This window comes from Alligator mississippiensis, chromosome 2 (assembly GCF_030867095.1).
Source record: "Alligator mississippiensis isolate rAllMis1 chromosome 2, rAllMis1, whole genome shotgun sequence".
Classification (NCBI taxonomy): domain Eukaryota; kingdom Metazoa; phylum Chordata; order Crocodylia; family Alligatoridae; genus Alligator; species Alligator mississippiensis.
In genome coordinates this window covers 140,388,922-140,416,799 of record NC_081825.1, presented here as the reverse complement: position 1 = coordinate 140,416,799, position 27,878 = coordinate 140,388,922, and the positions used below count along the sequence as shown (strand labels likewise).

The 27,878-nt window shown below is 45.8% G+C and overlaps 1 long non-coding RNA gene across 2 annotated transcripts in view; it reads left to right on the top strand.

Moving 5' to 3' along the window:
* Window positions 1-26,767, top strand: part of LOC109285863 (uncharacterized) — a 47,739-nt gene extending 20,972 nt beyond the window's left edge. The window contains exons 1-3 of one of the 2 annotated variants that reach the window (XR_002093760.2): window positions 2,473-2,560; window positions 5,051-5,121; window positions 26,113-26,767. This is a non-coding gene — a long non-coding RNA (uncharacterized LOC109285863). Of the gene's footprint in view, window positions 1-2,472; window positions 2,561-5,050; window positions 5,122-26,112 lie in introns of those variants that run through there. The other variant, XR_009459542.1, reaches the window with a different exon arrangement.
* Window positions 26,768-27,878: the final 1,111 nt, after the last annotated feature.

The following is a 27,878-nucleotide window of genomic DNA, read 5'->3' as shown; positions in this document are numbered from 1 at the left end:
CATTTCATATGGCCTTCCCCAGGAATGTCACTGTTATCATTGATGATATAGCTCTTTCCAGATACTTTTCAGAGACAGAGAAGCTATTTTAGCACTCTAGTCATCATGTGTTTTCTCTACCACTCTCAGAGGGTTAGACTGCCATGATGCCAAGCAGAGCATGCACATCAAGGCCATCTTGCAGCTCCCTGGTAACCAACCAGCAGGGAGTCCTCAGTCTCACTGTCCAAATGGAAGAGTGGCAGAAAAACAGTCTGGCTGCACAGAAGAGTCTATTCAGCCCAGCTCCCCTCCAAGTCTCATAAACCTGTAGTGGCATGCCAGAGAACCAGGCACAGTGTTATCAATCTGCTTGTAAAATTAGCCTGTCTTCTATGCAGTACAAAACATATACACAGTCACAAATAAACAGCCACTCACTCCATCCACCAGTAATAGTTGCCCCTCTTGGCTGTCTTCCCTCTTCTAACCCTTCCCTGGATGCTTGGAGGAATAGGTCAGTGTTACGGTGAGCACCAAAGGTTGATGGGCCCAGGTGTTGCTGGGCTGTGAGGAATGAATTGACAAGTTGATCTCCCTAGAGAACACTGTGCTTCCATCTGTCCAACCATTTTAATGACCTAGTTGTTAGCACAAATTTCCCAGCTGGTCTTAGTTGCTGCATGCTGCATGGGGAGAGAGGAAGTTTCATAGGTAAGTAGGTTTCAAATCCTGTAGGCTATGGATCAACACCAGCATTTTCTGAAGAACCCAAATGAGATGGGCAGGCAGCACAGACCTCTGGGCCTGGGTGCGAGCCAGTCCTTGTAAGAAGCACCTCAAGGCACATGGGATAACATGTTCCATTCTAGCTGTAAGTCTGTGGGAGGAGTTGAGGATTATCTCCGCGTAAAATACACCAGTTCAGGGTTTACAAACCCTGAAAATCATGATAAATTTATGAGGTTATGACCTCTTGTCAAGTACAGATAGAAGACACCTATGCTTAGCTGATGAGGGTTCTGGGACTTTTAGGAGTAACTTGTGTCAGAGATCGGTCAAAGTTGCCTCTCCTTCAAAGGGCTGGGAAGCTCTGCCATTTCTCCTAGTGGTTTCTCCACCAGCTCACAAGCATTCCTCCATCTTAGCTCACCAATTCTCACCCAAGCTCCAGTGTGGGGCAGACAGGGGGTAATTGTGTTGCTCCACTCCACTGCCTAGGTGTGATGCAATGGATAAGGGGAGTCAACCAAATGCTGAGGCCTCTTATTTCCCTAGCAGTCACCTGTGCACTCTCAGCAGGAGGGACGAATGAATCATGGGACCACGCATGAAGTGTCAAATTGTCCAGTGCCACCCTTGACTGGTTATCAGGGTTGGACTAGCTGACCTGAGAGGGTCCCTCCCAACCCCCTGATTTAATGTCATCAGCTTTCCCAGCACTTCGCACCCAAGGATCTTAGGGCGCTTTTGCAAACAATAATGGCTTGAGCCTAGGACCTTTCTTCCTCCCTGCTACAGGAAAGTAATTTCCCTCCTTGTTTATTGATCAAGAAACTTAAGCACGGAGAGGTGAATTAGTTTGCCTACCCTCTGCAGAGTGGATCCATGAGGACAAACCCATGAAAGATCACCAGGGGCTCAGATGTGATGGTAATGGGAGCCATGTCAGCACCACAGCAGACCTCCTGAAACCCAGACTTCTGATTTATCTCCTCTTGCACTATTTTGAATCCCTATCACCAGCACCTTTGACTTGAGCATCCCAGGCTGCTTCAAAAACACGGAGATAAGTCTTCATGCAAACAACCTAGTGGGTGACATGAGTGTTGTTATACAGATGGGGAAACTAAAGGCACTGAACTTCAGCAGGACTCGCTCAAGGTCACCAGAATTGCCATGGCAATGGTCAGAAAAGAGCTGAGTTTTCCAAGCTCCTGATTCTGCACTTTACTTACCACTCCCTAGTGTCTCCTGACCTCAGAGGCTCCGGCCCCACCACATATTTATTTTTCCTGTTAATGGTTTTGTGCAAGTTTTAGAATTTCCCTCCCATTATTAAATATGATGCCAGGTACTGCATTGTTTACGAGAGCCCATAAAGAATATCTGCTGCAATCTCCCCCTTGTCCTTCAGTTCAAGGCATGGAGCTCATGAATTATTTAAAATGCTAAAGTACTCATCTGAGGCTGGTAATGCCTCAGGTATTCATTTATTTGAAGTATCTCAATGTTTCTCTGCAGAAACTACTCTGCAAATTACTGTGAGGCAGCTTCAGCCACTGCTCTGAAGTAAAAAAGAAATGGTGAAAGGAAAGCTGGCATGTGACTCAAGAGACAGGAGGCACAGTCTGGGGATTTTGTAGTGATGAGATGATATAGTCTGCATATGCCTTTAAAACTGGCTTCAGTGTCAAACAAACAGAAGGGGCTGGCCTGGTGGCTACATAAATGTGTTTCTAATGCCAGAGGCCTCTGTCTCCTCAGACCTGATTAGACCTGGAAGTTGTACTCGCGTCTTTAGAAAAGACAGCAAAATAGCAATTCCCACAGCCAATGGAAGGGTACCCCTGGACTTCAGGTGGGTTGGGCTGGTACTATTTCCTGCACTCTTGGTTTGATTTGCATGGGTGTGCTGGTTAAAAGAAAGAAAGGTTTAAAAGGATCTTCCTCCTTTCTTCTACAGCTTGTTAATAGTTAATAGTAAGGGCAAGTGTTTAGAAAAATACACTGTGTGAGAGGAAAATGGATACGTTATCGTCTCTGTTCTTAAACATTACCAGTCATATGCTGCACATGAGAGAGGGCTGCTGTGGTTCTTGCGCTTTCAATCCCTGAATCATAGTATAGAGCAAGAGATAGAAATCAGCTAACTTACATAAGCAGCAAGCAATAACCAGCATCCCAGTATTGTATAGATAGAAAGCTATTGCTGTGAGATTATTTACAGTAAGAGGAGGGATGTGTTTCTGTTATTTTTTTCTGTGTGATCATTCTTCCTCCATTCTTCCCTTGTGCTTTAATTCTTCCTTCTCGTGTTTTCCCTGGCAGCAGCCTTGTTCATGTTGCTGCTATAAACTGCCAGGGCTTTTGTGATGGGGGCGAGTGTCAAAATACCATAATTTTCACTCTAGCTTTACCTTCTGTTTCAAGTGTATATGCCAGCGGTACACAACCTTCTCTGGCCCATGGGGAATGCTACTGAGCAAGTATTGCACTGGAGGCCGTCATCCTTTTCTCTCCCTGTCCATGTCAGTTTTATCTTTTTCATTTCTTCTGGCTACGAGCAACGCTGGAAGGTCTTTTCGACAGCATGTTGACAAGTCATGTTTCAGGGATTACTGTTGCATCCTGTGTAGATTGAGATATGATTATTGTTTAAATATCGAGTGCTTTAGCAGTTGACTTCTCTCCCCACTGAAGCTTTTATCATCTATAGCATTGCCATCAGATCTTACTCATCTAGGTACTGCATGTGTGCGTGCATGCATGCGTGTATGTGTGCATACGCTTCATTCTCTTGTGCTTGTAGAGTACTTTTGCTGTGGTGGCTGTGTTACTATTTCCTCTTTTTATTTTCCCTTCCTAATCCAAGCTCTGTTTTCCTTTTCTGACTGCAGATTTATTTGGGTTTGAGTTGTACCATGGGAGTTTGCTCCCTGTCTGTGTGGTATAGTCCCGGCCTTTCAATATTACTTTGTCTCCCAAGGAAGCCCTATGTGTGCAACTGTGCATTCTGCAAAGCACGGAGTGGCTTTTAGATGGGAGTCCACAACTGTGGTGTTCCTCCTGCAGTCCTTCAGGAGGTCAGGATCTCAGCAGGAGAATAAAAAAATGGCATGTTAGAGGGAATAGCTGGGACTGTTGGGCCAGAGGTGCTGATTTATTTGTTTATGAGGTTTCTATGCCAACCTTCCCACAAAAGAAGCAGAGTAAAATATTAAAATAAGAAGGTACAACAAAACCAACATGCCCCCAAACTCAAAAGCAAATATCCCTCCCATTCCCCCAGCCTCTGGCCAAGGAGAGTGTACTCCCCCCTCATGCCCAATCCATGCTACAGGCATTGCTTGGCCACACACTTTATGGCAGTCAATTGGCAGGGCTCAAGAGTCTTGCAAATGATCTGCTCCTTTCTGTGCTGAGATCTTCTTATGTATTTTGAGGTCCCTGGTTGCATTAGGAAGAGAGGATGGAAACAGGGTCTAGGCCTTTAAGACAGTGTACCCAGACTGGAAGTCCTGCCCCTACTTAGCTATATAAACACATAGCACGAGGCAGAAAGCTCCTGGCAGTGGGAGGGAGGGGGGATGTGGTTGGATGGAGCTGAGGCAATGCTGTGATGGTGAGTGGGCCTGGGTAAGGGCTGGATCTTGGGAAAGCCTAACAGTGATAGAAGAGGCCTGTGGAAAGACCAGGGCTAGAAGATACTCAGTAAAGACTGAGTTTGGAGGCAACCTGATAATGGTAGCCTGAGCTGAGCAACATGCAGTGTCTGGATGGAGAGCCTGCAGTTAAGAAACTTTGCAGGAGAGAATGGACTCTTCAAGGGGTTTTGCTACTAATTGGGGATAAGTTAATTTTGTGGCTGACTTTTCTTGTTTGGTAGGTAATTTTCCTTTGTGGGGAGTGAGCCTCTTTAATTCCTTTAAGGCGAGCCATTAGAGTGAGCCTTTTGGATCTTTTTGGGTAAGCTAGCTAGTTGAATTCCTATGGGTATGACATTTCCCCAGTTCTGATAAGTGTGCCTTTTGATCTGTTTGGAGGGTAGATGAAGCCCCAGTGAGAAGGCAGGAGTTAGTGAGGGCCAAGGGTTTTATGATGTGACAGAGGAGAGGCATCCAGAAGATTATGCTCCGACTGAAATGAAGGCCCATTTTAAAGAACAAAATCAAGGTGTAGTAGATGAGTGTGCTAGGTGTCTGGGTGGGCAGGCAGTTGTGGACTTTTGAATTGTGCAGCAGCTTTGAGTTGTGCACTATTCCATCTATTTCCCAGAAAATGTCCTTTGACTCTTCCTTGCTGGTTCCCCTTTCCAAGGAGTTTTCATTCCCTTTCCTTGTCTCTTAAGGCAGGTGTTGGTGATGGGTACAATCTCACTGTGACCTACCTGCATGCAATATGGCATCAATCTTCCTTCTGGTAAGTTGCTTCTATTTCACAATAAACCTTGGTGTTATCAAGGGGATTACCTGCAAGCTTCCCAAAGGGAGCAAGAATCACATAACTGGGGTCCAGATTTATTGATCTAAAAATCTATCCCATGTATAGAAACTTCCTACAGTATTAGTGTTCTCAGGTTCCACTCATCTTATGTCTGCATTGCACCCTTCAGGCCAGTCCTGCTGCTGGTGTAAAGTGGTAGAGCTTTGCTGATGGTAAAGAGGCTTTGTGTATTTATGCCCTCCAAACATCTTGTACAAAACAGCACTTTGCTTACTGCTGAGCTTCCAGCCCTCATCTTGGGTTTCAGTGCACAGCAGTCCATGCACAGTCTGAGCCATGAGGGCTCAGACACTTGGACACCAAACTTCCCTGGGGTTTTGGTGCATAAATGTCTTTGAGGATCTGGGCCAATGTCTCTGCTGGCTTCCAGACAACGTGCTAGTGACAGAACCATGAGGTTTACAAGTTCTCTGGTGAACATGTAGTTGAGCAAGTTCTTGAGTCATTGGAAACTAGCTGTGAGACTTCATTTTCTATGAGGAAGCCCCTTTCTATGCAACTTGCTTGGTCTCAGGCTTGATTGAATGGTGGTGTTGCTATCATGGGCAGCATTGATAATGTAGTCAGTACCTGTCTAATTTTTACTGAGTCATCAGTGCAATTTCAGGGAGCTTGTTAATTGCTGCCCTATGACCTCATATTACAAGTCAGCAGCCTTGGTTGATTATTTGGCTGTTTTTCTTTAATTGGCTGCACAAACTGAATTAAATTTTTATAGTCATAGAGTGCTCTGATTACTCTGCAAGCAGTTACTATTCCAGCCGTATATTTTAATTACAGATGAATAATCAGTCCTTTTTAGTCTGTGAGTAATTTGCAGTGTTTAATTTGTTCCTTTGTTTCATTCTATGTAAATAATTTATTTCACCAGCCTCTGCAGGCTGGTGCTGCACCCTCTAGCCAGCCTTCCCATCTGTTTCTTTCGGATTTTGTGGGTGGTTTGATGTGATGGGAGCTAACAGGCTTGCTATCTCATGATCTCTCATGGGCAGGAACCAGAGGAAGTGGTCATAGGGGTCTTTCTTGGTCTTACAAGCTAGCAAACTACTGGGTGAATTGTTATGGGACAGTTTCAAAACATCTAGTAGTTCCTGTTGACCTCACTGAGGTAAGGATTCTCTAGTGTTCTCAAGGCCAGCTGCTTAGGGCTGAGCCTTTGGAAAGTTGGACACTGTATTCCCATGAAACCCTTGTTCATAGATTCATAGATGTTAGGGCCGGAAGGGACCTCAATAGATCATCGAGTCCGACCCCCTGCATAGGCAGGAAAGAGTGCTGGGTCTAGATGACCCCAGCTAGATGCTTATCTAACCTCCTCTTGAAGACCCCCAGGGTAGGGGAGAGCACCACCTCCCTTGGGAGCCCATTCCAGACCTTGGCCACTCGAACTGTGAAGAAGTTCCTCCTAATGTCTAGTCTAAATCTGCTCTCTGCTAGCTTGTGGCCATTATTTCTTGTAACCCCCAGGGGCGCCTTGGTGAATAAATACTCACCAATACCCTTCTGTGCCCCCGTGATGAACTTATAGGCAGCCACAAGGTCGCCTCTCAACCTTCTCTTGCGGAGGCTGAAGAGGTCTAGTTTCTCTAGTCTCTCGTCGTAGGGCTTGGTCTGTAGGCCCTTAACCATACGAGTGGCCCTTCTCTGGACCCTCTCCAGGTTATCCGCATCCCTCTTGAATTGCGGCGCCCAGAATTGCACGCAGTACTCCAACTGCTGTCTGACCAGTGCCCGATAGAGGGGAAGTATCACCTCCTTGGATCTATTCGTCATGCATCTGCTGATGCACGATAAAGTGCCATTGGCTTTTCTGATGGCTTCGTCACACTGCCGACTCATGTTCATCTTGAAGTCCACTAGGACTCCAAGATCCCTTTCCACTTCCGTGCCCCCCAGCAGGTCATTCCCTAGGCTGTAGGTGTGCTGGACATTTTTCCTCCCTAGGTGCAGCACTTTGCATTTCTCCTTGTTGAATTGCATTCTGTTGTTTTCTGCCCACTTGTCTAACTTGTCCAGGTCTGCTTGCAGCTGTTCCCTGCCCTCCGGCGTGTCCACTTCTCCCCATAGCTTTGTGTCATCTGCAAACTTGGACAGAGTACATTTCACTCCCTCATCCAAGTTGCTGATGAAGACATTAAAGAGTATTGGTCCAAGGACTGTTCATATTCTGTAAAGCCTCTGCTGTTGCTTTTTTTTCTTATTACTTTTCTTGCTCTTCAGCAAAACACAAGCTTTATGGGGTCATTGTTTGAATCCAGAGAAATTTTAACTTAATATTTTGTGATGCTTTTGTTTGTCAGTGCCAGTAAGGCAAAATCAAGATTAATATATTGGCATGGCAAACAGAAGATGATTACCCGAAAACCCTCTTATGGAAGCATGGCAGTCAGTGCCAGTAGCATATTCACTGTTCAGTTGCTGCAGGCAGAGATCAAGCACACAAGATAGAGACACTTCACCCTGATTCTCTACAGCAGCTGGGCATCTCAGTTTTTGAGTTGATAAGTTATAGGGATTTTGGCTCAGGAGGCTTCTTCCAGATCATCGAATTCAGTCCCCTGCTGTCCAGCAGTCATCTACCCGAGTTGTTCTCTGAATTGCTACTCCAGGTTTTCCCTTAAAGCTTGCAAGGCACAAAACCAGAAACACCAGGCATGCATTGCAGGGTTGATGAGACCAGGGCTCATGCCCTGCCTCTGCAACAACTGGGAAGTCATTGATTAATAGACGTTCAGAAGGTCTGTGGCCCATGAGGCATTTGAAATTTCTCTTTAAACTATTCAGGATCATTTAAGAGACCTAATTTATCAGACCATGCTGAGCACCTGCTCACTGTGAGAATCTGGCCCATTTAATGCCACAAATTGAGCACCCCAAATTTTGATTTTGAAAGTCACTAGCTGCTCCATAAAGCAATGGCCTCAGATGTGTGTCAGTTCCTGACACATCAGATAGGAAGAAGTCTAGTCATAGAAAGTGTGGCTGTTTTTATGGGCTCCAGTCCTTCCTCTGTTGTGAGGATTTACAACCTGTTGCAAAACAGGTGCGCTACCCAGCACTGACTCCCAGGAATGTTGGCATTTTGGGATCATGATCTTGGGGCTGCAAAGCCCATTTATTTTCTAGGCTGACCCTTTCTCCCTTCTAAATGGGGAAATTGAGGGACGCATGTACACATGATGAAAATTGCTTGTTTTTGCAGTTTTAATTGTGTCACACTTTATATGCATGGGGTTTTTTCATGCAATTAAAATGAGCTTATGCTGCAAACTAAACTAAATGAGGAGTTTGCAATGTAGCTAGCTGTAACGTTGCAGCTTTTAATCTGACAGGTTTTTTTTTTCCCCCCTGGAGACTGTCTGCATCTCCTGCAGCTGGGGGGTGCACTGCCAGTGGGCCAAGTGGCCCCTGAACTGCAGAGGGCTCTAGGTTTTCCCTCCATGGTGGTGGCATCCCCTGGGACCACCCAGGTGGGCAGCTAGTCTGCTGGGGGCTGCCCCAGCTCAGAGGCAGCACCTGCTGGATCCAACTGTTCCCCGAGCTCACTGGGGCTTCCAGCACTGTGTGCACTGTCCCAGCCATTTGGGACTGCCCAGGAATGGGCTGGCTTGCCCTTGGGCGAGTGTGGGGAAATGGCAGTAAGGTGGCTAGGTGTGTTGGCAGCTGGAGAAGGTGGTGGGGATGGTGCTTGGTGCTCTGGAAGCCCAATGAGCCTGAGCTTCCCCGAGCCTGGGCAGACTTCCAGCGTGCTCTGAACTATCCCTGCTGCCTTCTCTGGCCCACAGCACACCCAGCCGCCCTCCTGCTGCTTCCCTGCACTGCCCCAGGGACAAGCCAGCCTGTTCCTGGGTGGTAGAGGGAACTGGGAAGGTGGCGGGGACAGTGCAAGTGGCACTGATCCCTGGTGGGTGCAGGGAAGAGTTGGATCTGGCCAGGTGCTGCCTCTGAGGTGAGGCAGCATCTGGCCCACTACCAGCCTGCTCAGACAGCCCTGGGGGGCACTGCCACCATGGAAGGAAGGACCAGGGCTCCCTACAGCTCAGGGGCTTTTTGGCCCACCATTGGCAGCTTACCCCTGGCTGTGGGAGAGGTAGGCAGGCTTTGCAGTGGGGGGGGCAGGGCAGGGCATGGGAGGATTGAACCCCTTGCTGTAAGTGATGGAAGCCCCTAAATTGAAATGGTGGGTTTTTAATCATTACAATTAAAAATGTACCATTTCAACTTAGGGGGCTAAATGCCTGTCATGTGTACAAGTGCCCAGGGTGAACAACATACCTGTTCAGATGGCTTCTCACTACTGAGCTGTTACAGGCTAGGGGATTCTCTGATAGTCTTGTGGGATGTGTGGGAGTGGAGACTGCCTTAGGACCTGCTGCTTGCTTGCTCACCAAGGCAGCTTTGGCTGCGGGGTTTCAGGCCCAAGGTCTGGCTTGTTCAAGGGAGGTAAATTTAAGCCTATCTTAGGGATTCCCCAATTGGTTAGTCTGCTTATGTGGAATGAGCAGCCTCCACATATATAGAAAGGTCAGCTCAGAACTGTGGTGGTGTCTCCTCCTGGTCACAACCACTTGCTTTCAAATGAGAAGACTTGTCATGTTGTTACGCTGGGGATGTTGATATTTTGTCTTCAGGAAGGATATAGGGGCTTTCAAAAGAGTCCAAGGGAGTTGGATACAAGTATTTCCTTGACATTTACAAGTGGATACCCAAGTTCTCTCTTTACTACTGAAGGGCAGTGCTAGTATTGAATCTTATCCTGCTGGCTATGGGTAGGTGCTGGCTTTCCCCTTTGCTGCCCTTAAAGAACCTGCTAGTGGTTCCTTGTGGGGGAAGGAATGGTGCCAGCACATGACAGGAGTATGTGGGGATGAGGGATTGGGTGAGAGTTGGAGGGGATGGAGGTTGGCTCTCATTTTGGCTGGTTGTTCCCAAACTCCTAGCCTTGCATGGTGAAGGGAGGAATTCACCTGTGTATCATGCCAGCATGTGGATCCACGCCAGTATCTTGATCAACCAAGGTGAAACTACAGTAGTCCCCAGTAGGAGAGAGTTAATGGGAGTGTAACAGAATAAGCCTATAGCAAAAAGGAGCTTTTATGGCCCCTTTAGCATTACTCTATCAGTCTCACGTTGGGGTATCTCCTTCCCTTTGGGTTGTGGCAGTGTAACAAGGGGCCTTCTCAGGACCGATCTACCAATGCCCTGCCCACTTGTTCTGGGCCAACCATCCATCTTCTCTCCTGCCATGCCTTGATGATATCTAATCAAGTTGTTAATTAGGCAGGAGGCTGCCCATTTTCCTGCCCCAATGCCAGGTGTGCTATCTGCGGCTCCGTTCCTCCCCTTCACCACAGCCCAAGCCTCGCAGATGGCATCCAGAATTGTTAATTTCACCAGCCCCACTCTGGGCCCCAGAATCCTCCCATCCAGACCCCAACTGGATCCTTCCACTCAGGCAGCCTACTCCACCTTCATTCGGGGCTGCCTAGCTCCCTGCACCATTTCCCCTCTTGGGCATGGTCCCCCTAGGGCCTTTGGCTATACAGGCCCTGGACTCACCTCCAAGGCCAGTCAGAAACCCCAGGTGTTCAGCTCTGGGTGTACCTCATTGTGGGCCCCTGGCCCTTTTGACCATTCTGGTCCTAGCCCCAGCATTGACCAGTTGAGGGTACTCTACATCAGGCCTCCAAGCCTCTAGCTCCACTCTCTCTCCTGGGTCCACCTTCTGGCCCTACTAGGTGTAACCCACCCAGTTGTGGGAGCTGGGGTTAAGGCACCCCAACCCGCCTTTCACTGGGGTGGTAACTGGCCTGGTATTTCCTGGAGGCTCCCATGCCACTGAGAGCCCCACCAGGCCACCCACTCCTGGCAGGGTGCAGTTTTAGGTCACGCCCAGGACCAGGAGCCTCCGAACCATCCCTTACAGCTCCTGCCCTTACCTCCAGCTTGTTGCTTGCAGCCAGGCAATGTTACTGCCTGCCCTGCCAGCAGCAAACTGCTCTATTTATATGGGTGGCCAGAGATCTAAAATGGCTGCTGCAATCAAGCACCTGCTAGCTGCTTGGCTGAGCCCTTAAAGTGGCAGGCACCCACAGTACCCTGCCACAGGCAACTTTCTGACCACGCTTGTAGTTACCATGCCCCTTTGGGCCCTCAAATACCATCTGCCTACAGCCCCTACATAGCCTCTTCCCAAGTACCTCTTCCGGCCTCTGGTGGGAGGAGAGCTGGCAGGAGAACATCAGGGAAAGGGGAGCTGGCTTTCTACCCAGCTAGGCCTATTGGGGCCAGATCCTCTTCTCTGTTCACTCCTGAAGCAGTCCAGGCCCTAGGGGCAGGGACAGCCTAGCACAAATCTGTGGTCCTAAGAGCAGTCTTAAGAAAAATCTGTGTGGATGCAGGATGATGCTTTATGAGAAAACATTAAACTGTGGGATTGAGGCCGAGCACACTCGTAGTTGGTGCCCTGTCCTGTGATACCTGGTACCTGACCCCTCCCTCATCCAAGTGGGCAGAAGCACCAAATCTGCCAGAATGTCTGTGGTAGGCTGGCTAGAGAGAAGGGCACAGCAAATGTGTGCTTTTGTTTTTGTTAATGTGGTATCAGAGTCATTTCCATTAGCTGAAAGTACCACATGGATGCAATAGGAGCAGAAATGCCTGCACTCACAGTGGGAACTGCCTTTCTTACTCTCCATACTTGTTTTGACTATAAAAGCTTAACTACCACATTGTGGATTACTTAGCAAAATTAATGGAAAGGGTAAAATAGCCTGTGGTGCATCAACTGGGATGCACCACAGGCAGAAAGGCCATCATCTGAAATCTGTTCCTAGGGCAGCCACCTGCCAAATCTCACCCAGCCTTTGAATGGGGATGGAAATGGTGTGTACATAGTACTGGTAATTCCCTTTTAAAGTGGAAGAGGGAGCAGCAAATTTACCCACTGGCCATTACTGTAATGGAGAAAATGGTGCTAGTCATCATTATGGCTGACACTCTCCTAAGCCAACATGGATCCAAGGACTGACCCTTCCCCATGAGCTGAAGGGGCAACAGGACCATTACCATGTCACGACTTAGCACTGCCTCCGTGCAGCAAAGGGTGTATGCTGAGGTGCAGAAGCCATAAACCATTTGCTAAGCAGGATGACAACAGTCCTATTCCTTTTTGGGAGGTATGGTGGTAAATGCACTGAGCTGGTGCTTATAATGGAACTAGCCTAGTATTTTTCATTTCTGTGCTGTTTGATGTGCTTCATTTGCTTTTATGATGGTGCTTGGGCATGATGAAATGACAATTTAATGTGTATAATAATTCATTTAAAGTTTTAGCTAGGGCTTGAATGAAGGTGACAGCATTTGTGAAAGTTAGTCAATGCTGGCCTTTCCCTGCCTGCTACCAGTGAGCAGTTTGTACTACTCTTGTTCTTGGAACTAGCTCTGTCCAAAAGTTTCCAGCCTTTATACTCAGTGCTACCCCTCTCAGCAGGGGGCTTCTGGGAGAAAAGCTCACACATAAGCAAGCATAGAGAAATGGGCATTCTTCTGGGTCAGCCCTGTTAGCTGCTCTTTGCATTTTAGCTGAAACATGGAGGATTACCGGGGCATGAGGTATATTTGTGCCCTGATAGCAGATATATGCAACCACTGCTTGCTTAAGCCAGATCCTGAAACTGTTTGAGGCATATGTTTAGCTTTAGTTGTAGGTCCACCCCAGCCAAGGATAGTGTTCATGCATCTTTGCCATTAGCAAGATAGGGGCCCAGGTTACTAAATGGTATTCTTTAAGATGGTTCAGACATGGTGTTTTAGGTAGGGGTTGGGCCGTATCTGCTTTGCATATGAACTACACTTTGGTTCACAGCAAAGATTCAAATTTTCCAGCACACTGTGGAGCTGGAGAGCAGCTGTAACCTTGGCTTGGCCCAGTAGAGAAGACTGTTTCAACTGGTTTGCATTGCTGGGGCCCTACAAAGTATCCATTGTGAACAAGGAAGCAGATGTTTACTCGGGCAATGTTGGATTAACCTGGATTAACTGGTCAATGCTGTTTGTATGCCCAGTACCAGCTCTGCTGCATAGATTTAAGTGCACATTTATAGGCCAGCAGGATATTATTTCTACAAAATCTGGAGGTGACAGTGGGCTCATGCATGGCCTTTTGGCAGCTAGGACAGCAGAAGCCCTCAACCTTCTCTTCACCTTGTTGACACTTTCCCCCACCATTTCTTATTATTGCCACCTTGGGCTCAACTCCAGCAATATAGCAGTGATGGCAGTGCTCCAAGCTCCTACCAGCATTTTAACCATTGTGTTATCCACTCCTGTTCGGAGCAGATCCATGTGGTGTGCCCATTTAAGATCCTTGAAGCCGCCTGAATCTACTCTCCATTAGGGCTCCCACAGGTGGAGCTGAAGAGAGCAATGCAGATGGTGGAGACTACCCATAAAAATCAGCATGGACATGGCTTCCAAATCACTGTTAAGTCTGGCTTGGCTCCATCCACGCTAGCCTGGTGAAACTCCAAGCAGAAGCAGGTGAGGTGGTGGTAGGTTTGAGCCACCAACCTGGAATCCAGGTCCCTACAGTATTCCATGTTGCTGGGACTTGGCTTGGCCTGTTACAAGAAACAGGGCCTACTCCAGAGTTTGGAACAGGACTTGCATATTCTTTGGGGATGTAGGACCCCAGGTTCAGCTTGTACTCAGGATCCAAACTTTGTGAAGTTCCTGGAATGAATGAGCGCTTGACATGCCCAATCCTGTATGCTGACCTCTCCTGGGGAAGTCGTTAGAGCTGTTGGCACTGAACACTTCGCAGGATTGTGCCCTTGGGCAGGCAACCATGGGGGGTGGCCACTTTTGCTTGGCTCTGAGAATGCAGAACTTGGAAACCTGTACCTGCCCAGCACAAGTTTAAACATCAACAGCTCTTTTTTCTTCCTACCACTACCACTTGTGAATTACAGGATGCTGTTCCCCCAGTGTGGAAAAATCCCATGTCCTGAACTTGTCTTCATCTATAGTAAATTTGGAGGCAGGGGAGAAATGGAGGGGGAGGGATGAGGAATATGTTTTGTGATTTATTTCCCCACCTTTCATGTCCTCATTCTTTTCTCCTCCTCCTCACTCTAAAAACATTTGCAATCTCCCTTTTCTTGCTTCAAGCTTTTATTTCCCTTGATCCTGCTGCTTTAATAAAGTAAAACATTGTGTGCCCCAGGTATAGATTTGCGGAGAGTTAGTTAGTTTTGAAATTCCATGTAGAAAGAAGAGTCCTGGAAGGCTTTTTTCTTTGCCATGTGTTTGGCAAAGAAAGGTAGAACAGATTTCTCTTCCCCACCCCATTACAAATATTTGAGAGAGGAATGGGATGGCTGCCTCCTGTTGTGCTTACTGCGTCACCAGCTATGGCAAGGGGAACAAAGACAATCAATGGAGGTGATTCTGACACTAATGTTTTGCCCACTCTGGCAATTTGTTTGATCTCTCCAGTAAAATGTACTTGGATTTTTGGGGCCAGATTTACTCAGTCTTTAGAGACCACATAGAGTAGGAGAAATTGAGGTTCCTTTCCTTGTGCGCTCAGATAAAGGGGAGACTAGGAAAAGAGGTGCCCTCTGGAGCAGGGAATGCAAAGAAGCAGGAGGTGGGTGGAAGGGCAGGTGGAGCCTCCAATATGCCAGCCAGCAGAGGAGACACATGCTTTGCCATGCTGTAGAGTGCCCCAAATTAATTTGTGCCCAGAACAATGGGGATGTCTGGGAGGAAATGCACCTCTGAGGCTCTTTCTCTTTTGGAAAAAGGGGTCACATTCAGGTTTGAATGTTGCCTTTTTAGCTGTTGGTTAAAAACCACAAGTTGGGAAGTGTTGCCCACAGGACCTTCCCACATTATTCCTGGCCACAGGAAATTAAAAACATTGTAACCAAGGGTGAGGGGGTCTAACCCAGCACAATGTTGCCTTCAACAAGTTACTTTCTAGATAGATGCTACACATGGTCTAGTGAAATTGAGGTATACTGGAAAGAGCTAGATGTGGAATATGAACATCAGTGCCGTGGATAGGAAGGTCAGTTTGCCTGAAAGGGCCATAGGACAATTAAGATGTAAAATTAATACACTTGAGTTGCACCAGATTAATGCCTTTGCAGCATAGCCAGTATCAGGAAAATTGCTACTAATTTGCACAAGAGAAATGGAGACCAGAATGAAGCCTGTCATTTGATCCATTTAGGTTTGAGGCTTTGTGAATTTTATGAAAATACGTATCTCAAAGCCAAGTTTATGTAGCAAACCTTCCCAGGGGTGGGGACAGGTAGAAAACAGATAATTAATCTCTACAATACACATACTATGAGAATTAATGGAAGATCAAATTTTGATTTAAATTCAGAGCTTCCATTATTCATTCCTTTGTCACCTCACTGTTTCAGTGATAAAACTAGCATTCAAAATAGTTGATTAATACATCTTTCAGAACCAAAAAATGCAGTTGAAAATATAGCGGTGCCAAATGCTTTCTAAGTTAAAACAAATCTGGAAAAGTTTACCTTATTCTTTCAGATCTGTTTCTCCATATACTACAAACAGCCATATGCTTTCTGCTAGAAATGACTTATTTTTAGGTTGGGAAAAATCAACAAGAAAGAATAAAAGTATACCCTCCCTGCCAGAGCAGTGTGGGTGTATTTCTTGTGATAACATTGGCAATAAATTGCCTTTACACCCGCCCAGCCAGGAAACTTGAAGATGTAATGCTACACTCAAAACCAAAAGTAGATGAACTATAATCAGTTTTTGGTTGGTTTAGCGTGCTTCCATTTGATCTGAACACCTATGACTACTCTTGGGCTTAGAGAGTTGTGTTAGCACAGTTGGGAGGGTGCATTACATCTGATTAGCAACCAAGTCTTACAATATTTAATAAAAGAAATTCAGAGGATGGAAGATGAGGGGCTAGATCCACAGAGATCTTTAAGCATCATAGGCCCTATTTCCTAGGTGCCTCACTGTTAGTCAGTGACTGTGGAAGCCCAAACCCTGCTCCTTAAGGTAGTAAAGTGTCTAACTCCAGGGAGAATGGAGATGTTGGTCTCTGGGATTATCACCTGTGAGCTCAGGAGCGGAGTGCCTAGGCTGGGCCTGTTTTTTCTCATGAAAGACTTGAGAGGAGAAAACTCCCGCATGATACATCTACATGAGCACCTGACTGCACAGTAACTGCCAGTATTGCACAGTCCTGGCAGTGCACAGGTTGTTTCCAACCCTACTGCACAGTAGCGTTGGCATCACGGTTCATGCCCACCGATGCTATGTTGCTGTAGCTCGTTGCTATGGTGACATAGTGTCTCATGTAAATGTGCCCCATGATAACTAATGGCCCACCAGCACTGGGGAGTGGGAGTCTTGTTTTCACACACCCAGACCTCTGAAATGAAGCAGGGACTTGAATACAAATACCCACCAGCAAGTGTGTCCCCAGCCAACAGGCTATGGTGTACATGTTCAAAAACATATTGCTTTTGAATCTGTTCTTTAAACAATCAAGTGCTCATTGCAGTTGGGACTTTGAGCCTGACTTGCCTACAGCCCAGAGGAGTGTACTAGCCAGTGGGCCACTGACTGTAGCGGGCACAAACCTGCATCAGCCAGGCCTAGGCAGTCTTGTTTCGTGTAAACCCGGTGGTATAAGTTCATGAGTGCAAGGATCCCTTTCCTGGTACCTGCAGCTGTCTGAGAACCCCAGCTAAGCAGAGACCCTCTGTTGCCAACTTGTGGTAACTGATAGGCAAGGGCTGAGTGTACCTATTTTGGGGATCCTGGTTCAAATGAAGTCAAGTTTTGAACTTGGATGCAATGAAAGACTGTTATCTCTAATGGGTAATGCAGTGTCGTTCTCTTGTTTGTTCAAGTGTCTGGGCTGAGGGGTCAGCTGGCTTGTTCCTACCTCCTGGAAATGTAAGTGATCCCTGGATTAGGCAAAGAAGTGATGGCAGAAAAAAGTTCTGGGTTGTCTTGCTTGTGGTTGGGAGTTTGTGTAGGCTCCTTCTAGCATTGCTTTCTCTGTGAAGATTGGGATGGTTCACAGAACTGTAGGTTTGAATGAAGCTAGAGCTCTGGGGGCAGCATGTTCTTCATATTTTTCTGGTATATTTCTGAGGTGGGTACAGGGTACTTGCCAATAGGCAAGTAGACTATTTTGCCATTTATCCAAAAGAGCACTTAATTCAAAATATCCATTGGATGCCAGGTTCCTTTAGGTATGTTGGTCCAGATCTAGACTGGTAAACTAGGCACCTAAATGGGGCTAAGATGGAAATTTAGTGCCTGAATCACAAAAAGATTCAGGATAACTTGGCTGTAGTAGCCATAAAACTGCTTATTTGCCTAAATTCAGCTGACATCTATAGCTGGTATCCGTATATGCTAGGAAATGCCCTAGTCTGAGCAAGCTCAATGTCTAGAGCTGCCAAAATGGTCAGAATCCAGATATGAGGCAGGGCAGCATCTAAACATTACCTAGGTCCCCAGAGGGGTCTGATTGGGTATTTGTTGTCCAAAGCACACCAGCAGTAGAACTGCCTTCAGAATGAAACACAGCAGCCATGCATGTTTGCATTAAAAACATGATGCTACTGGCCACCTTTGACATGACACATAGTGGTTAGAGCACTCATTCAGGAAGTGGGGAAAGCTGGCTTATGGCCCTCCTCACTCTGAAGGGATTGAAACCCACATCTCTCAGGAGGCTACCCTATCAATCTGAAGGGGAGTGTATTCCCTCTTCCCTTTGTGAGAAAGTTGGGGCACAGCCAGGAATACAAGAGTCACAGGGCCAGCAAGAGAAGGAAACAGCACCTGAATGTGCAGCCTAATGTTCAGGGCAATCCCTGAACAGGGCATTCCTCATCCCAGGGCATCCCTCATCTAGATGAAGTGTCCTGGTTTACAGTCCTTGCTCTTGAGCCTATTTATGCTTTTTATCCACTGATTGGCTAATGTAAAATGTATTGCCAGTCCTGGGAACCTGGCCTCTTGGGTACTTGCCTTCAGGAGAGTCAGTGCTCTGGGTCCTGTGCGGAAAAAATCATCCATTGTATAGCTTGGAATCAGGTGGCTCAGCTCTAGAAAGGGGCAGAGTTCAGACACACTTTGATTTAAATGTTTCCTCTTGGATGCTTCTTGGTGGCTCCCTGCTTAGCATCCAACTCTTGACCTCACCCTTTAGAGACACCCAGGTCTTCCCCCTGACTTTATAGAGAACTTGGGCACATCCCTCTGCTTCTTTTAAGTATTCTTCTGGGGCCAGGCACCTTATATTTCAGCCAGCTGGATCTAAGTGGGAGGTTCAAGGGAGCCTGGATTTTGCCTCCTGTGTTTCCTGGTCTAAACCTGACATTTACATTTGTTACTCTCTTGTTCAGTGATGCTAAATTTTGCCCCTCACTAGGGGTATGTCTACACATTCATTAATGTGTTTTAGGTAATGCACATTAAATTTAGTACCTCCATTGTGAGGTACTAGAAAAATGCATTCGCCTATTTTAATGTGCATTAGATAAAAAACACTTTTTGGTGATGCTTTAATGTGCATTAAAATAGGCTAATGCACATTAAAGTGCATGTGTAGATGCACCTATCTTGAGGGAAAAAACAATGTAGCTGTCCTATGTTAGATCAATTATTAACAAAAGAAGCTACTTGCCTTTTGCTCCAGGCACCTGTTCAGTATTCATATTGACTGATGCATATGGCAGCAGCTGTAATAGGTTAAATAAAACAATATTGCTTTGGTATTATACTGTAACTTTTGAAAAGAAAAGGATAAATAAGTCTGTTCCCCAATTTTAACTGTAAGCATGCTCTTTTCCTCATTTGCTATGTCTAATTCTTATCTGGTGTAATATATCCCTGCTGGCAGTTTGATTTAATTGGCCTTGTGGTAACTAATTCAAGCTAGCACTTTAATTAGGTAATTATTTTGTTATAAAAGCTGTTTTGTAGCGTGTGAGAGAGGAGCTGGGATTTCCAGTTTTCTCTCACTAAAATTAAGCTGCCTGCTTTTCTGGAAGAAGTGGAATAAAATGCAGGCCTGGATTTTGCAAACACTTATGCTCACAAGTAGCTTTATGTGTGTAAGTGGCCCCATTGAGGAACGACAGTCACACTGTGGTTACTTGTGCAGAAATACTTGCAGTATCTATAAGGAAAGAAAATGAATATAAAGTGTGCAAGGTAGTAATTAAGGTATGTATATACATCCATCCATAAAAACATGGGTGTGGAGGGGGCCCCCAGGGCCATCAAGTCCAGTTCCCTGCATGTGCAGCCATGTTTCCCCAAGGAATCCCTGAAATTGCCACTTCAAAACCTTGCACACAAGTGTAAGCCACAACCCTCAAAACACCAGCAATACCCTATAACCTGTCATTGGTAAAAGTGGGGGAGACAAGGGTACTGTCATTGCAATGACACATGCTAGGAAAAGGACCTGCGCCATGCTACAAAGGAAGGCAGAACCCTCCACAGTCCATGCTATATGACCTAGAGGTAAAATTCCTTCCTGACCTTGAATGTGATGATCAGTATGACCCTGAGTGCAAAAGCAGGAACCTCTGGGTTTTCTAAGTACCAGAAAGATTTTGAATGGGGTGCACCAATTTTCTATCTGTTTTAGCTATGTCCACCATCCCAATGCTTTGGAGGAAGACAAGTTCTGCCCCACTCACCCCTTGGAAGCCAATGACATTTTACAAGGCAAAACAAATTCCAATTTCGCCCATACAGTGGGGCCACTGCTGGTCAAAATGTGGGCCAGAAAAATCTTTAACGCTTCAGGAGAGCTACTTCCATATCCCAGTGTGGGGATCCTGCCACATATCACTGTCATGGATTCCCCTTCTTTGGGACCCCCAGCGTTAACATAGTCTTTCGGAACGCCCTCTGAAACCAGTCCAGGCACAGCTTCTAGAGTGGGGGGACTGACTCCTTAGACTCTGAGACCAGGCCTTCCAGTCCCTGCACCATCTCCTGTCTCCCTGAGCTAACTATGGTTCTTCTTGGAGAGTTACCTTCTGGCTTAGATCCTGGAGAGGGACTTTATTCCTTTAAAGTGGTAAAGTGGACTCAGTCACATGCAATGAAGCTGGCAGCTCTTCTTGAACAAAAACACCTTTTATTATTCAACAGCATCACAGCAGGCAATGTTCTTGGGCCACAATGTCTAGACCAACTTTTAGGCAGAGTCCCAGTCTGGTAAACAGCAGTAGCTGTTCTCTGTCAAGACTCTCTCTTCTCATCCTGTTTCTTGCTCTCGTTGTCCCTGGAAGTACTCTTTTCAAGTCAGCCTCTCTTGTGTTAGGGTGTCTTTGTCCCTCCCAGATGCCAGAGACAGCAAGGAGTCTCCAGGTGCTGAGGCCGGAATCCAGTGGTACTCTGAATGGGTACTCGTATGCAGACTGGTCTACTGTTTTCTTGATAGACCTCTACTAGGCAATGGGTTAATGCAGCTGGGTATCTGGGGCAGCAGCAACTTCCAGCTACTGCCATGCTGCCAGCACAATTGTGCAGCTGCAGTTACCCCATCTAAGTATTGCGACTGCCTCGGTGGCTGAGATCCTTAGTGCAGAGCCTCCTAGGTCTACTTCAAAACAATATTAACTCATTCTTTCCCTGTGTACAAACCAATAGGGGAGACTGAGATGGGCAACACTATTGTAACGTAAACACTATTAATGCAGAAATATTACAGGCTATACTATAGTCTGCCCCACACATGGAGAATCAAAAACTACCTGCCCTATTATACCATCGCTTCCATTTTTATCCAGTTCAATTTCAAATCAAATGTTCTTTACCCCCACCACTTTCCTTGGAAGACCATTCCCTAGTTTCACTCTTTTGATTGGGATGAAAAGATAATTTCCAACTAAATTTTTCTGCTTCAGATTATCCAATTTCAATCCTAATTTAGCCACTTTATAGGCATTAGATCTCATGCTTATGCTGACTTCTTTCAGCCTAAAAACCTTCTCTTCTTTCCTTATTCACCTCCCAAATATACTTATGAAGGGTGAACCCTTTCAACCTCTGTTGGCTACTTCCAGTTTTGGATCCTCCTACCCCCCTCCAGAAAGGATTGGACAAATTGTAGAGAGTCCAGCAGAGGGCAGTGAAAATGGTTCAGGGGCTGGGACACATGACTTGAGGAGAGGCTGAAGGAACTGGGCTTATTTAGTCTGCAGAAGAGAAGACTGAGGAGGGATTTGATAGCAACCTTTAACTACCTGAGGGGTGGTTCCAAACAGGATGGAGCTGGGCTGTTCTCAGTGGTGACAGACGACAGAACAAGGAACAATGGTTTCAAGTTGCAGCAAGGGAAGTTTAGGTTAGGTATTAGGAACAACTCTCATTAGGAAGGTAGTAAAACACTGGAACAGCATACCCATAGAGGTTGTGGATTCTCTATCCTTGGAGGTGTTTAAGATCTGAAGAGAGAGCCTTTGCTGGGGTGATCTGGTTGGGGATGGTCCTGCTTTGAGTAGGGGATTGGACTAGATGACCTCGTGAGGTCCTTTCCAACCCTAATTTTCTATGATTCTGATTGTTCACACCCCACTTCCTGTTGTCAGCTTATTCTCAGCATAGAGACTTTGCAAAATTCTCCCAGCTTTTCTGCCCTAAGCTCCTAGCTTCTAGAGCTGTTATCATTTGGGCCAGCCTTGATCCCAGAAAGCTATTTTCTTATTATTCATGAAGAGGCTGTGCCTGGAAAAACTCCTCTTGGCAAATGCCTGCCAGCATTTATACATCTCAAAGCCCTGCATCTGCCTGCTGACTGTTTCCTGATCTCTCTCCTCTCCTCTCCTCCCTCATGTTGTTATCATCATCATGTACCTCTGTGGGTTCCCCCTCTTCTTCTGATCTCTCTATCAAGTCCTCATCCTTGGTGGGTGTCTGAGACTTCTCTTTGGATGTATTGACTGCTTTTTTCCATCACCTGCTTAGAGCTGCTGCTCTTACATCATTGGACCTGTTGGGTAGCTGTGCAGGGTGCTGGGCATGGCTGGGTACAGTGGTGACAGTGGGTGGGTTCCTCCTTCTTCCTGTTTCCTCTTGCCCCTAGTGTCTTCCAGCATCTGCTCTCAGCTAGCAGGAGGAGGAACCTGTTACTGTTTAAAATGGGGGTGCAACTGCACCCCCACATGCCTCTGGATCCACCTGTTTCCATCCAACTCCGAGGAACTCTGCTTCCAAGTAACATTCAAATGAGTTCAGGGAGATGCATTTCTTTAGTCACCTGCAGCAATTTGGCAAGGAGCCATCAATGCCTGACAGTATCAGATGCTGCCTATAGGTCTATAAATACAGCTCCTGTGATCAAACCTTTTTCAAAACCATCTTCAATATGTTGTGTAAAATTTTGAGCAGCTGGTGTGTGTGAGATTTTTTTCCCCCCCCACAGAGAAGCATGTTCATCATGGGTCCTGCCAGACTGTGATCTACAATTCCTCTAAGACCAGCATTAGTAGCCTACCAAGAGTGAGAATGGGGTCAGGACTCATGTAGCTAGAAATGCGGAGGGGGCAGGGAGGGAAGGAGGTAGACTCTAGGGCTTTCTGGATAAGGACACTGAGACTGAGACTGACTATGTAGCCAAGGAGAGTAGGACTGGGACAAGGAGCCAGGGATGGGGAAGAGACAGGACTGGGTAAAAGACAGGTTGGTGAAGAGAGGATAGGAGGTGGAACACTAGGGCCCCTGCAAGACTCTAATGGTAATCTTGTGGCTATGCCAGATGAGAGAGCTGATATTTTTAACAGTTTCTTTGCCTCTGTTTTCTTGAACAGGGACCAGGACATCCCTCCTATGAGAGGTAGGGACAATCTCGGGAATAGCTCTGTCAGGTCTTCGGTCAGCGCAGATGTAGTTGGGGATCTTCTGGAAGGGATGGACATTTTTAAATCTGTAGATCCATATGCCCTCCCCCCAAGGGTGTTGAGGGAGCTGGCAGGGGTTATTGCGGAGCCGTTGGCCCGGCTGTATGAGCATTCATGGTCATCTGACCAGGTGCTGGGGGATTGGAAACTAGCTAATATGGTCCCAATTTTTAAGAAAGGGAAGAAGGAGGACCCAAGTAACTATAGGCCCGTAAGCCTCACCTCGGTGCTTGGGAAGATCTTGGAGAGAATCATCAAGGAGCACATCTGTGGGGGACCTGCAGGGGAGATCATGCTCAGGGGCAATCAGCATAGGTTCATCAAAGGCAGGTCCTGCTTGACCAACATGATTGCCTTTTATGACCAAGTAATGAAATCCTTGGATGATGGTGTCGCCGTGGATGTAGTCTTTTTAGACTTTAAGAAGGCCTTTGACACTATCTCTCACCCCGTTCTCATCAATAAATTAAGTGACTGTGGCATTGATGCCTATACAGTTGGATGGGTAAAAAATTGGCTGATGGGGCGCACCCAGAGAGTAGTGGTGGACGGGTCGTACACAACCTGGTGAGATGTGAGCAGTGGGATCCCCCAGGGCTCGGTCCTTGGGCCCGCACTGTTTAACATCTACATTAGCGACTTGGACGAGGAGGTTGAAGGCACGTTGTCCAAGTCTGCTGATGACACTAAGATGTGGGGCGAGGTGGACACACTTGAAGGGAGAGAGGGGCTGCAACTAGATTTAGACAGACTACAAAAGCGGGCAGATGAGAATAAGATGGGGTTCAACGTAGATAAATGCAGGGTGCTGCACCTTGGGAGAAGGAATCCACAGCATACATACAGGCTGGGGAGTTCCCCTCTTGAAAGCACAGAGGCGGAAAGGGATCTTGGAGTCATTATTGACTCCAAGATGAACATGAGCCTCCAATGGCAGACCGCAGCCAGCAAGGCCAGCCATACCTTGTCACGCATCCAAAGATGCATCTCAAGTTGGTCCAGAGAGGTGATACTCCCCCTCTATGCGACACTGGTCAGGCCGCAATTGGAGTACTGTGTCCAGTACTGGGCACCGCACTTTAAAAAGGATGTGGCCAGCCTAGAGAGAGTTCAGAGGAGGGCCACCCATTTGGTGAGAGGGCAGCAGGACAGGCCCTATGAGGAGAGACTGAGGGACCTGAACCTGTTCAGCCTCAGCAAGAGGAGGCTGAGGAGGACCTGGTGGCTGCCTACAAGCTCATCAGGGGGGATCATCAGCAAATAGGAAGAGCCCTTTTTTCCCCAGCACCACCTGGGGTGACAAGGAACATTGGTAATAAGCTGATGGAGAATAGGTTTAGGTTAGAGATCAGAAGGCAATATTTTACAGTTAGGGTGGCCAAAATCTGGAACCAACTTCCCAGGGAAGTGGTCCTCGCCCCTACCTTGGGCAAATTCAAAAAGAGGTTAGATGATCACCTGTCTGGGGTCTTGTGAACCCAGCATTCATTCCTGCCTAGGGCAGGGGGTCAGGCTAGATGATCTGATTAGGTCCCTCCTGACCCTAGCTACTAGGAAACAGGAGGCACCCACATCTCCAAAGCATGGGATGGTATCCAAGATCCTGGTCTCACTACTCGTCTGCTGTTAGCAGATGCCTGAGACCAGAGTGTGCCTCTCATCCCCCTTCTGTGTTCTTCTGTACAGAAGGTGGCCACCTACTTCTGCTCTCAGCTGGTTATTTTGCTTAAGTGGAAGAGGTCTGTGGATTGGGCTTTTAAAGCTTCTTGCCCAGTTGACAAACCATCTGTGTGTCAATATAATGCAACCTGATGCTGGTTGCGTCTTTTCTGGTTAGTTTTTTAAACATCAAGGAAACTGCATACCTGCCCTCCCTCATCCCCACCAGAAATGAATGAACGGTATTAAAATATCACAGTTAAACACTCTAAAGGTAGGAAATGCCAGACTTAATTCAACTTCTTTTTTGTGTTATGATATAATCATTAATTTCATGACACTGGATGTTAAGCATGCATTAGAACTATGGATGTAGTGGCAGCTTTTAGTAATTTGAGAGATGTTTAAACTTTTATTGTTTAAACTATTCCTCTCCCTCTATTCAACTGGATTCATAAAACTTAAGTGCTCTCTTCTGCAAAGGCTGTGATATGTCAAACCAGCCCCTAGTAGCACTGGAGATTGCTAAAGCATAAAATAGATGTAATTACTACTGACATGTAAACCCACTTTACTGTCACTTTTGAAAGATGTAAACAGAATCTCCAAATATGGCATATTCTAGCCACTTCTTCTGCCCCATGGACAAGTCTCTCAACTCTCAATTTACCTGTAGGACCTGCATCTTTCAGATTGATGAATGTGCCATATTCTTTTCTCAGAAGTAGAGTACAACTCAGACCATTTCCATTTATTTCAATTAGCATTTTAGTGTCTTGATAGCTTCTGTTTTACTGGGATATTCAACAGGTTTTTTTGCTCAAGGCAAGGAAGGAATCTAGTAAATAAACTGCCAACCAAAGCCAGGACACTAAGTCAGTCATTCTTGTTCTGATCACAAAATTAAAAAAAAAGTGAGGCATGTTTTACACATCAGTCACTTCCACGCATTAACTGATGTTTCACATCAACAAAAGCATGGTAATCCCATGAAATTTAGTTAACTGTGTGTGCAAGCTGATTACCTTACCAGCTCACAAATTATACTGATTTATCTGAGAGATGCCGATAGCTTGTAATTTTTGCTTTTCTCAACAAAGTCTCTCCTATCTGAGTAGCTCAGCAGGCTCAAGTTGTTAACCAAAGCCACTGCATTTCTCCAGACCTGTCTAACTATGTTACTTCATACTTTTTAATTTGCCCATTGCAAAGGCTGTAACAAGCAGGACTTTGTGAAGCAATTCTGAAAACAGTCCCTTTGAGTGATTTGCAATAAAACCTGTATCTGAATTTCTGTTCACAGAACTTGAACCTGAAATTGAACTGGAAGTAGAATGAATGTTTCGGAGTCCTGCGGCACAGACCTTGAAATGGAAATTACTACTGCAGAGAAATGAGGCATTACAAACCAGGGAACTTGGACAGATTTACCAGTTCTCAGTTAGGGTTTTCATAAAAACACAGGATTTGTCATTCTGTATTGGACCATCAGTCTCTTAATCTGCTGTACTGCTAAAAGTGGCAACCAATAAGTGATGATTCAGAGAAGGTGAAAATAACCCACAATTCTTTTGGTCACTTATACAATGCTTCAGTCAAATTTCTTCCTATTCCCTCATGGAATTAGCTACTGTTAATGTTTTTCTCTTTTTGTAAAGCTAGTGAGCACAAGTCCATTTTATTGATCTCCAGAAGAAAGCAATAAATTCACTGGAATGAAAACTAAATTCCAACATTTTTTGTTCTGTCAACTGGGAATTACAAGATTTAGGTTAGATATCTCAGCTGATACAAATCATTGTGCATCACTCAAGTCAACAAAGTCATCCTAGTTTATGCCAAACCAGGCTTTGCTTCAGTATCTATTGACCAGTAAATTCTAATAAACAAACTGACTAGCTATAATCATAATGGAATATTTAACATTAATGAATAAAAAAGCCATCATTATTTTACATCCCCCTTCTATGACTGAAGAGAGCAATTTGAGAGAGAAACTGCAGAGGAATTGCTTTAATGTTGTAGATTTAAATGTTTTGTGTTTTTTTTTTTTTAATTATTATTATTTTGTGAATAGAGGGGCATATAACCAGATCAGTTTCAGAACTGAATGCACCCCACAAAAAGACCTCCTTCCAAAAGAGGAGACAAATAATATTTGCAAATCTGATTCAACTAAGAGGAGGATAATAAGACTATAGATGACAGAAAGAGAATGATTTACCAACTACCCTGGAAGTATAAATGTCTCCCTCTAATCTCTGTTTTGTTCAAAATGTTAAGTGGCACTTCAGTAATCTTCCATTTCAGTAACAAAACCCAGGGATTTTTCATGACAGTTACAATAATAGTTTCTTCTTAGACCATGTCCTCCTTTCTTCCTCTGCTTTCTTCTGCCAACTCTCTGCTTTTTTGGATATATCAATAATTCTACTTAATCCTGCAAAACAATTAACATTACACATTCTGTCTCCAAAGCAAAGTCAGACATGTGGTAAAATTCTGATCTCATTCACCTTGACGTTAATCTTGGGAAACTTTAATAACTCCAAGGTCTCTTTCTTGAGTCATAACCAGGGATCCTTGTTTTCTCTGATTAAAAACTGAAGATTCTCTGATTTAAAAAAACCCAAAATCCGCAATGAAAATAAATAAATGTACACACACACACACACACATGTACACGTACACACACGCATTGTGTGTGTGTGTGTGTATATGTGTATATATACATATATATGTATCAATTGAACACAATGTTTTATTGATATATTTACAATTTTAAAGCAGTTTGGAAGCCTGTCAGTTTCTTAATCACTGTAGTAAAATACATTCTAAATACCTATAAATTTTGGTATTGGATTTTGGGTTTTTTATCATGGAAAATCAGAGCTCCCCCTGCCCGCTTGGTTCATCAGGATGCAGGTCCAGGCCCCTCACTCATGCCCCCTCCCCCCGCATGGGTCAGCAGGAGCCCCCAGCTTCCAGGGCTCCAGGGACCTAGGTCTGCAGCCCCTTGCAGCAGGGCCTGAGCCCCAGCTGCCACCCACAGGAGGCGGTGGCTGCTGC